A 10,842-nucleotide genomic window follows, 5' to 3' on the forward strand; every position below is an offset into this window, starting at 1 on the left:
TATTATTATAAATAATCCTCAAAATCCTTAGGGAGGTGGTAATGACTAAATAATATAATATATGATTAAATAATATGCAACCATAAAGTTGCATTTATTCGTTCATTAGGTACAAGGGAAGGAGGTGCTCATGGTGGAGTATAATATAGTATCCATACTGCTGTAGTGAAGGTGATTCTTCTTTTTAAGCATTCTTTTTTTAATTTAATTTAATTTAATATAAAACATTTCTCCTGTTTCTTTGGGGTGTGTGTGTGGGGGGGTGTGGATCCTGCCCTCCCCTGGCTTATTACCCACCTTCCCCTCTCCCAAGCAATTCCAGCCTCAAGAAAAAGCGGCTATGGAGACAGGGAAGAGGCCATAGCCTCCCTTCTCCTTCCATTTGGAGTGAACAAAGTTATACAAGGACTTAGTCCCTTCAGTCTGTCCTGGTCACTCAGAGACCTCTAGAGTCACAAACAGGATCAGTGTATCCAATCCCTTTTGGACCTCCACATCCAGCTTGGGCTGTGTACGAACAGCTTCATGTATGTCTTCTGCTGACTTTACTGCTCGATTCCCAAAGGACAGAATTATGTCCTCTGGCTGCAGACCAGTCTGATGTGCAGGGAAGCCCAGGATGACTTTGTGAATGAGCACAACATGCTTGACATCAAGGAAACTCGGCTGCAAACCTGCAGCTCTGCCAAAATGCTGGGTGTTAATGTCAGCATGATCACCCCAACATATCGACATTTCAATTCATTGCTCCCAAACCAGGAACTCTTATTCTCCCCTCACTGCAGAAACTCCCAAAGGAGGTCAAAGGGTGTTGCAAAAGAGATCCTAGCCATGACCTTCATTGTGTTCACCCCAATCACTTCTCCATCCAAACTAATCAAAGGACCCCAAGAATTTCCAAAATCAATAGAAGCGTCCATCTGCATATACTCAACGTTGGGCTGAGTCAGGCCAAGGTCTAGGGCCCTCTGCTGGACCGAACTGATGATGCCAGAGGTGATGGTGTTCTGAAGGGTGAAAGGGCTTCCCATGGCAACAACAAATTCCCCCTGGCAGACTTCCTCCAAGTGGCCCAGGGGAAGCGAGGGCAGGGAGCCCTTGGTTGGGATCCTTAGTGTGGCGATGTTAGCCACGGGGTCCACGGCAGTTACAATGGCCTCATAAGTCTCCCCCCTGGGCAAGTGCACCCGGACTCAGCGCCAGTCAGCCACAATGGGGGCATTGGTGACGATCAGGCCTTCAGAGGCCAAGATGAAGCCTGAGAAGTTGGAGATGGGCACCTTTTGCACTGAGAAGGGGTATCGGCCCAGAATCTCGATGTAGACCACAGCTCTGGAGCCCGCCCATGCTCAAGGCTCAAGGCCCCAGCCCGGCTTAACCTTCTCAGCAGTATCACCACAGCCATGGGCTCTACCCTCAAGGCTGTGCCCTGAGATCTGACTGGGCCAAGGAGAACCCACCTGAGTTCAAACTTTTTAAGAATTCTTTACTCTTTAATTTATTCGTTAAATTTTTTCAGCAAACAAGAACTTTTAACTTCCCTTTATGTGCAAGGCAGTAGAGATAGGTAAAAATGAAACTATTCATGCCTTCATGAAGTTTATGTTATATCATCTACAAAGAAGTATAAGTATTGTGTGTATGTATATGTGTCACATGGTCTAGGATTTCTAAAACTTTGGGCTCATGTAAACCATTTCTTATCTTAGGACTGAATGGAGAAATGTAGTTTTACTTTGGTTTGTTACCTTTTACCAAGAATTTGCTCTAAGAGCAAGCTTTCTCATGTTGAAGTATCCACAAGTAAAGGAAACAGTGTTCTTATATTCATTATAACTAAACAAGATAACAAATACACATTGATTACAACATACATCCTACAGAAAGGCAGAAAACACACACATACACACAAACACATGCAAAAAACACAGAAAATGTCTACAATAGCTCTTGTCGTAATCATTTTACTGTGCTTCTTTGAGAACGAAATTATTTTCTTTTTTTTCTTTTTTCAAATGCTCTTTTAACTTCTGATTTACATCATTCATATCTGTCAGATTTTGAGTTACACATTTCTCCCCGTTTTCCCCTACCCGTTGCCCCCAAATAGTAGTCCCACAGGATATCCCCACTTAAAATCTGCTCTCTCCCATATTTTCTCCATACCCCTTTCATTTTTCCTAGTAGGCCATAGTGGATTTCTATGTCCCAGTGACTGTATATCTTCTTTCCCAATTACATGTAAAATAGTATTAATAATAGTATATACATATTTAAACATTTGATTTTAAAACGGAATTCCAGATTCATTCCCTTTCTCTCTTGTCACCCACCCTTACTAGAAAAATAAGCAGTTTAGTATAGGTTGTACATGTGTGGCTAATGCAAAAAAATAACACAGCAGATACATTGTAAAACACTGACTATATTTCCCTCCCTCCTGTTCCACCTGCCACTTGTTCTACTCTTTATTATAATTCCTTCCCTTTTCAAAAGTGGGTGCTATCAACTTCCCTCCCCCTGCATCCTGACTTCACTTTCATCTGCTTCTCCCCTACTCTCCTGTAGGGTGAGATACACTATTTAGTGTGCATTTCATTCACTCCCCAATCCAATTCAATGGGAATAAGGTTAAGCAATTCCCTTTTACCTTCCTATTCTTCCCCTCCATTGTAACCATATCCCCTTGCCTCTTTTATATCAGATAGCTTACCCCTTTCTGTCTTTCTGCATCTCCTCGCATTATATTCCTCTCTCACCTCTTAATTTCACCTTTTATGTATCATCCCTTCCTTAAGTTGGTCCTGTGCCCTCTATCTATGTATAACTGTAAACATAAAAACACACATTCACATGTATATTCATATGCCCATATAAGCTCATACATAGACACACACACATATTTCTATTCCCTTCAACTACTGAGAAAGGTTTCATCAGTTACAGTTATTGTTTCTCCATGTAGGAATATTAGTAGTTCAACTTTGATAAGTTCCTTATGATTTCTTTTCCATGTTTACCTTCTCATGCTTCTCTTGCTTCTTGTATCTGAATGTCAAATTTTCTATTCACCTCTGGTTTTTTCAGCAAGAATGCTTCAAAGTCCTCTATTTCACTGAATGTCCATATTTTCCCATGAAAAATCATACTCAGTTTTGCTGGGTAAGTGACTCGGTTTTAATCCAAGCTCCTTTGATCTCCAGAATATCATATTCCAAGCCTTTTGATCTCTCAGAGTAGAAGCTGCCAAATCCTGGGTTATCCTGATTGTGTTTCCACAATATTCAAATTGTTTCTTCCTGGCTGCTTGTAATGTTCTCTCCTTTATCTGGGAATTCCGGAACTTGTCTATAATAGTCCTAGGAGTTTTCTATTTGGGATCTTTTTCGGGGGGTGATCAGTGGATTCTTTCAACATCTATTTTGCCCTCTTGTTCCAAACATCAGGGCAGTTTTTTTGAGAACTTCCTGGAGGATGATTTCTAGGTTCTTACTTTGATCATGGCTTTCAGGTACTCCAATAATTTTTAAATTATCTCTCCTGGATCGATTTCTGTAGCAACAAGCAACCCAGCGTTCGCACAGTGGCTGCTCATACAGGTTCTTGGATCTGCTTTGATAAAGGAAAGCAACTCTAAAGGGGTTAACAAGCTTACTTTAATTAGTCAAACATGTATTGTTTACCTCATTCAGGGGAAAAAGGTCAGCACCCCAAACTTCAAAATACACAGATAGAATTATAAAGTCAGAGAAACAGATCAGGTAGACAGATCTCCAAACTGTCCAACCATTACATCCATACCCAGTCAACATCTGGGTTTCAACATCTGGGTTTTTCAAAGCTGGGGGGCTCTGGACAATGGCTTCCCAGAATCCATATCAAATCATAGAACACTTCTCAAAGTGAGCCCCAAAACAAAGCTACACATCAGGGCTTATATAGCCATCTCCTGGCTCTGAGAATGTAACAGCCTTATTGACTCACTGGCCAATCAAGAAGTATCTACTGAAAAACAAGCCTCCCACCCCAGGCTCCAGGTGCATGTTAGCTTAGGAGCAGGGAAGATCTTCAAATTTACATTCCCATTACATTCGGCCCCAAGATCTTTCATGCCCATAGCATAGTCAATTTACCTTTGAATTAGCACCAAACATGTCTTAGGTCACATTTTCAAGATACAGAACTAAAGTTACCAAAATGGCCACTGGGCCTTAAACAAACACAAAGTACGTTGCATTACTACTTCATTCAAAGCAAGAGTCCAAAGTTCTCCTGAGAGAAGGGGGGTATCCTTTCCCTCACACAGCTCCAGCCCCTGCTTCCAAGTACAGAGAGGGGACTGGGCAACAAAACCAACAAGGTGGGCTCTTTTGGGGTCCAAGACATTTCATCCCACCCACCATAGTCACAAGTCCATCCTCCCCCTGGGTCCCTAACTGTGGGATGCAGCCAGGAAACACATTCAGTGCCCCTGCTTTGCTGCTCAGTTATTATCTTTTCCTGTGGCTGAATTCTGAACTCCTAGGCTCCTTCTCCTCCTGCGGGTGGCAGCCACTCCTGGCTTCTGCCCAGGTCCCGATGCAGGCAGCTCACTATTCCTGCTCTCAGCTCAGCGAAGTGCGCATGCAGGCCATTCTTTTCTCCTGCTCCACAGCTCCACAGAGCCACAGCTACCACAACTGGGAAACAAAGGATTGTCCCAACCCCCATACTTTCCTCTTACTCTGCAGATCCTGTTCGTGACGCCATTTTGTAGCAGCAAGCACCCCAGCGTCCCCAGGGTGGCTGCTCACACAGGTTCTTGGATGTGCTTTGATAAAGTAAAGCAACTCAAAAGGGGTTAACAAGCTTACTTTAATCAGTCAAACATGTATCGTTTTCCGAGTTCAAGGTAAAAAGGTCAGCACCCTGAACTTCGGAATACACAGACAGAATTATCAAGTCAGAGAAATAGATCAAGTAGACAGATTTCCAAACTGTTCAACCATTACATCCATACCCAATCAACATCTGGGTTTCAACATCTGGGTTTTTCAAAGCCGGGGGACTCTTGACAACTGCTTCCCAGAATCCATATCAAATCACAGAACACTTCTCAAAGTGAGCCCTAAAACAAAGCTACACATCAGGGCTTATATAGCCTTCTCTTGCCTCAGAGAATGTAACAACCTTATCGACTCACTGGCCAATCAAGAAGTATATACTGAAAAATAAACCTCCCACCCCAGGCTCCAGGTGCACTTTAGCCTAGGGGCAGGGAAGATCTTCAAATTTACATTCCAATTACAATTTCCCAGGTCAGTGCTTTTTCCCATAAGATATTTCACATTGCCTTCTATTCTTTTATTTGTTTGCATGTGTTTAACAGCATCTTTATTTCTCATAAAATCATTAGCTTCTATTTGCTCCAATCTAATTCTGAAGCAATGATTCTCCTCAGTGAGCTTTTGAGATTCTTTTTCCATCTGGCACATTCACCTTTTTGAGGCATTCCTCTCCTCATTGTCTTTTTGAGCCTCTTTTGCCAAATGAGTCAGTCTCTTTTTTAAGGTACGATTTTCCTCAATCAGGCTGTTGACTCTCATTTCATCATTTTCTTGCATCATTTTCATGTCTCTTCCCAATTTTTCCTCCACTTCTTTTATCTGCTTTTTAAGGTCCTCTATGGCCTGTAACCAGGTCGTATTTTCCTTTGAAACTTTTTGTGCAGGAGTTCTGACTTCACTGTCTTCCTCCTGCTCCATACTTTTCTCCTTTTGTCCCCAAAATAGGAGTCTAATTTTGGAATATTCCATTTGCTTTGTTTCCTTTCCCTGGTCATGTTGTCCCTTAGTCACTTGACCACTGGGCTTTTTGCAACAGTAGAACTCTGCAGTCAGACAGGGGAGCTTTCGTCCCAAATGCTGGGGTTTTCTCAGCTGCTGCACGTATTAGATGAGTGACCTCTCTGAGGTCTCCACATGCTCTGGCAACCTGGACACACACCCCGGAACCTGCACCCTAGACTGCAATCCAAATCCAAGCAGGTTAAAGCCAGAGCAATTATCCCTCAGATTGGTCGCTTGGTCCCCCTACACTCTACAGGCCAGGATCTGAACCTGCCATGGGGTGCTGGCTTGGCTGTGCTGGCGGCTCAGAGGCTTCTTGCCACGGTACCAAAAGCTAACATACTCCCACTTACTAGGTCCCAAAGTCCAGACTGCACTGACTGCTCACTTTGTCCTTTGCATCTGTTTGTTGATATTTCTGCAAATGGCCACAACTGTGGCTGATCTGGAGTCCCTCATGCCACCACCTGTTCAGACCCAACCTGGGGCTAAAACCTCATTCTCAGGGTAGTCCTTCGCTCAGTTGCCATAGCACTGAGCTGGACAATTCATGGTGGCCTGCCAGGCTGAACTCCACAGGAGGTTAGCTTCTCTGTGTCATTGTCAAATTTCATGACATTTATCTTGAAGTATAAAAGTTGAAGGACTTCTCAGGTTTGCAGAGAGAAGGCAATCTTCACTCCTATTTAAGAAAAGGCTTCATAGGGTCTCTATTGTCTTTCAATTTAAATCAGTATTTCTAGTCTTGCCATTGAAGGTCTTCCACATTCTGGCCCTAAATATTACAGCCTTATCTCCTATTATTCTCTTTCATTTAAGACTTATAGTGTCATATAAGAGTGAATTACAAAGTTCGCAATCCAGTTCAATTATATAATACTTTTCCTTGTGCTCTCTGCAATATTTCCCCCAACTAACAATCTCTATGACCGAGGGCTATTCACTTTTCCTCCTTGAGCCTCAGTTTTCCATATCAGTAAAATAAGGGAGGGTGGAGAAAGAATTGAGAAGTGACAGAATTAACTTATGATACATTACCCTAATTCCATGAAAAGTTTGTCTCAGCATCCCCATTCCTTGTCTCTATGTGTTGAATTCATTCCTTTCTTCTAAACCTTGTCTAAAGAGCCATTTCTTTACTGGTTTTCTTTGCACTATGCCTCCACCATTTCCTCAGGATAAAAGCGATTTTTTTTCTGCCCCAATTTTCATAGTTCTGTATTTTCCCCACATTGCAATTTGTATAATAATTATATAAGTATATATCCATATTTGTATACACACACACATATATATATGTATATATATATATATAATTATTCTCCATTAGATTTTTAGTTCCCTTAGGCAAGAAATACTGTCTTATTTATCTTTTTATATCCTCTTCACTTATCATAATGTTTTATACATATTGCATGCTAAACAAATAATTATTGGAATCAATTGAAAGAATTCAGCTAAATTGAGCTGTAGTTCCTCATATATATATATACATATATATACATACATATATATGCCATTTAAAACTTTCTATAACAATAGTGAACTAAGAATATTATAGTCAAGATTTATTTTTGATTTGGGGGATTTGACATCGAAAAACCTTTATAATTCTAAGATCCTATGATTGTATTCATAAAACATCATAACTTCCAAGTCAAATCTTAGTCCATATTGCAGTTTTAAATGGCTAGTATTAATATAAATATCAATGTGGCACAATAGTCGCTGTTGTTTCAATCTGGGTTTACTTGTATTTATTTTGTTATGTTATTCTTCAGTGCTACTGACTCTATTTCTGCCTGACTCTAAGTACAACTGTTTCTACTAATTCTCCTTTTTTTTGGGGGGGAGGGGGCATCTCAAAATAAACCGCTATTATATCTGGCAATCCCAGGATTGGTTGAATAAGACCAATCATGTACTCAGTTAACCACAATTAACTCACATTGTTTTCCCAGAGCAGACTTTATTTATTTATTTTTATATTAAACTAGCAGGAGCAGGCCAGCATACTTCAAAAGACATCTCTCAGAAGTCTTTCAATCTCTAGAGATTAAATAATACTTGGGATCGTCTCTGATCAATCAAGGTTAATTAAACTCAAGATGTCTTTAAAACAATAGAAACTGAAAAGCCAACCCTGTCTCAGGAACTATAGACAGTGCAAGGTATGAGGAGGTTGGCAGCCTGCCTAAAAATCAAAATAATTACTAGTCTACAAACTGTATGTATTTACTACAATGGAGATTTGGAGTGGGTGGTTCTCAGCAGACATTCATGAATCAATGGGCTACATAGTTAATCCTGACCTTTAAAGAAAATCTTGTAAGAAGTAAAAAAGAGACTAGTTCAGGCAATATAAATAATTTTGTTTAAAAAAGAAAAGTGATGCAAATTTGATATTCACCTTAATCTATTTCTTAGAATTATATATATATATATATATATATGTGTGTGTGTGTGTGTGTGTGTGTGTGTGTGATTTCCTATTAAGGACAGAAGGGATAATGTTGCCTCCCAAGCATACATGTCTGCTGTATAAAATGTATCATCAAATTACATTCAACTTTGCTCCCCATTTTAATCATTTTTTACAATAAGCCAAGACAACTGACTTGGCAACTTGATAGTATTCACTCTCCATGCCCATTTTCATTCTGAGTCAAACATCTGGGAGAATTTCTACCTAGAGGAACAAAAGCAAGCTTTCTCATAGGCACTTCTATCCAAGATGTACTCACTCTGCTCTGCTGGTATTTTCATTTCTGTATCAAGGGGAAAAGCATTTCAGACCAAGTGTCAGGAATTTGACTATACAGTCTAGAGAATTATGTGAAATAGTTTATATTTAAAATGACTCAAAAACACATTTTCATACATGGTTGTCCTTATAAGGGCATTAGTCCAGTTCATCTGATCACATCACTTCCATGAGTTCAAAAAACTTCTATGGAACCCATGGCCATCAGAAATAACATAGAATTGAAAGCAGAAAATCAGATTACATCACAAAATGCTTCATTTGGTGAAGTTCTGTAGTAGCGCAGTGGCTAAAGTCCCATGCCTGGAGTCAGGAAGAGCTGAGTTCAAATACAGTCTTAGATATTTTATTAGCTGTTTACTAGCAAACCTTGTTTGCCTCAGTTCCCTCAGAAGTAAAATGAACTGAAGAAAAAAATGGCAAACTGCTCCTGTGTCTTTATCAAGAAAAGCTCAAATGAAGTCATGGAGAGTTGTACTTGATTAAGTGACTGAACAAGAACATTTCATGCATGAATCTCTAAATGATGATGATATAATTTTGAGGAATAAAACTATAAAAATTGATGATTTTATTTTTAAAATATAAAAATTGGATAATTTAATTTTAAATTGACCGCAAAATGGAAAGATGAAAATTTCAAAAAACTTTGAGTCATTTCACAAAAATATGCTGAACCCATAATGAGCAAAATTTAAAACTTAAGTCCATCCCTTATTTCTTACTATGTATATATATATATATGTGTGTGTATATATATATATATATGTATGTATGTATGTATGTATGATGTGTCTTTTACCTCAAGATTGTTATTGTATGGGATGATGGAAACTTTAAGATCATTATTTATGATCATTTGCTTCCCTCTAAACTTTAATAAATCTCAGAATTTTGAAGAAATTGTTCTTTAACATGTTTTCCCTGTGAGGCACTGAATTATTGCCATGGAGCCCAAGATCTTCTATCTGAAGGTGGAAGGGGGCTAAGAAGGTAATCTCATCCAAATATCCCATCCTTCACAAGAAGAAACTGAGGACAAGAGTGGTTTTGAGTTGCTTATATTCACATAGGAAGCCAGTGGTAAAAGAAATTTTGAACTTTGGCCCTCTTGCTTCAAATCCAGTGTTGTTTTCATTGCACCAAGAAGCAAATTGATGGCATGTTCCTCTTCTTTGTATAGGGATAAGAGGAAAGATATGATGGGGCATTCAAAAAGATAAGATAATTTGGTATAACTCTTGAGCTTGTTAACAGTTTTCCTTTATTCATATCAATACTAATTATTTGTACTCTATTCTTTCTGAATTGTCTTGACATCCTTTACCTTGCCCCCAAATCATTTTGTATCCTTTACTAAGTTATTCAGAGTAAAAAGCAAAACGATTTATAGTATTTTTACAGTAAACTTTATAATATCTTTTACTTTAACTTGGACTGAAATAATAAGCAAAACCTTCCAGTTCCTGCATAGGCACAAGGGATATTAATGTTCAAGTCTTACCTTTGACATACACACTGAACGATTCTCAACAAGTGCTTTAAATTCCCTGTTCCCGAGGTAACTCTTTAAGTGACAAGGAAAGAAGTAAAGACAGCAAGAAAGAATGAAGGATATAAGGAGAAAAGGAAGAAAAGATTAAAGGAAAAGGGGAAAGAAGGAAGGAACAGAGGGAGGGAGGGAAGGAGGAAGAGAGAAAGGAAGGAAGGAAGGAAGGAAGAAAGGACTGAAGGAAGGAATGAAAGAAGGAATGAAGGAGGGAAGGAAGGAAGGGAATAAGTATTTATTAAATACATACTATGTGTCAGAGATATTACAAATATCATATCATTTCATCTTCACAACAACGCTGGATGGTAGGTGCTTTTGTTATCTCTATTATACCGTAAAAATGCAGGGCTAGACTGGGGTTAATTGGTTTGGTCATGGCTAGTAAATATCTAAGATTAGATGTGTCATTGTATCTTCCTGACCTCAGGTCTACCACTCTATTCACTACCCTACCTAGTTGTCTCTAATAATAGTTGCCAATGTTCATTGGTAGAAGGGGTTTTCTAATTATTCTCCATAGAACTGAAATCACAGAACAGTTTCAAAATGAAACAAACCTTAATAAGCAATAAAGCAACATTACCCATGGTGCTTCCCAGGCACAGGGAAAGGTGCAAATATTTTGTTGTCCTTCCATAAGGAATGAGAATGTATAGGTTTGAAACACTCTATGGATCTAATATCTGCTTTTATTGGAC

General features: G+C 39.2%; 1 pseudogene; it reads right to left on the minus strand.

Moving 5' to 3' along the window:
• Positions 1-405: 405 nt before the first annotated feature.
• Positions 406-4,749, minus strand: LOC138144331 (serine protease HTRA2, mitochondrial-like; annotated as a pseudogene).
• Between the last annotated feature and the right edge of the window lie 6,093 nt (positions 4,750-10,842).

This window comes from Petaurus breviceps, unplaced genomic scaffold, assembly GCF_028583685.1.
Source record: "Petaurus breviceps papuanus isolate PSGF00001 unplaced genomic scaffold, PetGlider_PUasm1.0 90696, whole genome shotgun sequence".
Classification (NCBI taxonomy): domain Eukaryota; kingdom Metazoa; phylum Chordata; class Mammalia; order Diprotodontia; family Petauridae; genus Petaurus; species Petaurus breviceps.